Consider the following 2,261-nt stretch of genomic DNA (forward strand, 5'->3'; position numbering starts at 1 on the left):
TTGCTGCAGTGGGAAGCAAGACCTGGAAGACTTCAGAGCAGAGTAGATTGAAGGAAGGGAGGGAGTTAGAGAAAGGAGCAACACGTATTCACAGCTTTCAGTGTGCACATCCGATGACCCCTTTACCTAAATCAATGGAAAAACAGGCAAACAAGTCTCCTGAACACTATAGTAGATGATTACACATATGGGGGAGATTCAAATCTAATTAATTATGATTCCCAAAAGATTTGTTGAATCAAACCCATGTTATTTATAACAGTAAAACCTCAACTCCATAATAAGAAAATATGCCATTCTACCCAATCATATCAAAAGATAACATAAACTACCCCCCCCCCTTCTCACTCCCCAAAGAAAGGGAAATAGTTACACTTGACCAATTGGGTAAGTAACCAGAGACTGATAACACCAGGAACATAAATCAGTCTCTGGAAGAGATCTCTTTTTAGATTTCAATTTAGCAGCCTTCGTGAGCATCCCCTCTGTCTGCTGAGCCTGGGGTTTCAGCCAGAGGAAGCTATAAAGAAGAAGAGAAGCAAGTGTTTTGATTGGGAAGGGTTGGGAGGAGGTGGGATGGGGTTACAGGTAGATTTGATCTGATTGTGTACCGGAAGCAGTCATGAAGCCATGTAGGAAAGGGTAGCCTTACTTCGTGCCAGGGAAAGGCTGGTTCTCTGACAGTGAGAAGGGCTCTCAGTCTCACCAAGGAGCCGCTGAGGCCTTGAGGCGGTTTGACCTCAACTTCCTCACTTGTCAATTTTGTACAAAATTTCTGGTCCTGAGACAAGCTGACCTATCCCTAGTATCTGTGCCTTGTTCCCCCTTTGAGGAAGGGGTTCCAGGCTTCTGATGGAGGCTTCTGCTTATTACAGTGATTTTTTTTTTCCCAGTCCTTAAGGTATTTTGATTGCCTGGCTTGTGCCAGGTACTCTGAGAGGCACTGGTCATCCAGTTGTGAATAAAATGCAGTCCCAACCTTGAGTGGAAACGCATGCAGCATGGAAAAGACCACACCAGGTCGGGGAAGAGCTCTGTTGTAACAAATACCTGGCTTTCTTAGGAACAGGGACAGGGAGGGCTTCTCCAAGGAGAAATTCCTCTAGAAATACCTGAAGGTTGAGTATTCGGTCAGATCCAAGCCAGGAAGTTCTTCATCATTTTGTTCTCCATCACAGAAGCAGGTAGTGCTTATGTCCACACAACTATGTACCTAGAGCACTTTATTAGCTAAAGTTTTATAACTACTTTGAGATTTTGAAAAACTTTATCTGCTCACTGCAATGGAGCCCTGTTTATTTACTGATGAGAACGTGGAGTGACAGAAGAGTTGGAGATCTTTAATGAGTCCTTACCACATTCACTGGAAAAAGAGATGATAGCAATTATTGAGGGAATTAATGTGCAGACAGGTGGCACACTTTGACCCACTGCACATAAAAGCAGTTATGGCAGAATATAAAGAGCTGGGGAAAGGATGGCTTATAGTTTGTCACGTATGTGCATTTATCTTGATGTTAGTGACTATCCACATACAACCTGGAACTGGTATTTCACAACTTCATATTATAATACAGGATTTTTTTAAAAAGATTTTATTTTATTTGAGAGGTAGAGTTACAGACAGTGAGAGGAAGAGACACAGAAAAAGGTTTTCCCTCTGTTGGTTCACTCCCCAAATGGCTGCAGCGGCCAGAGCTGTGCTGATCTGAAGCCAGGAGCCAGGAGCTTCTTCCTAGTCTCCCATATGGATGCAGGGGTCCAAGCACTTGGGTCATCCTCCACTGCTTTCCCAGGCCATAGCAGAGAGCTGGATTGGAAGAGGATCAGCTTCGAGACTAGAACCGGCGCCCATATGGGATGCTGGCGCCGCAGGTGGAGGATTAACCTATTGCACCACAGCACTGGCCCCTTTACAGGATTTTTATCACTGGTCTGTAGTCTTCAAAATCATAATTTAAATAAATACATAACAATGCATATACAAATACATAATTTAAATACATAATCATAATCATAATTTAAATACCTATAGACTATTCTCTGCAATGGATACTCTGCAGCTGATAGAAGTATTTTCCTGTTTCTTGAACATTTGAATGGATTCCATTATTTCATTATTGTTGATAATGCGTAGTGAGTAACCCAGCAGTCAAAGCAATGTAGAACTAATGGATTTAAATCATACCTGAGACTTCTTTGCCCTTTGACATTCAGGAGAGGACTTTGGTTTCCTTGTGGAACAACTCAAGAGGTCAACT

The sequence above is a fragment of the Lepus europaeus genome, chromosome 11, assembly GCF_033115175.1.
Source record: "Lepus europaeus isolate LE1 chromosome 11, mLepTim1.pri, whole genome shotgun sequence".
Lineage (NCBI taxonomy): Eukaryota > Metazoa > Chordata > Mammalia > Lagomorpha > Leporidae > Lepus > Lepus europaeus.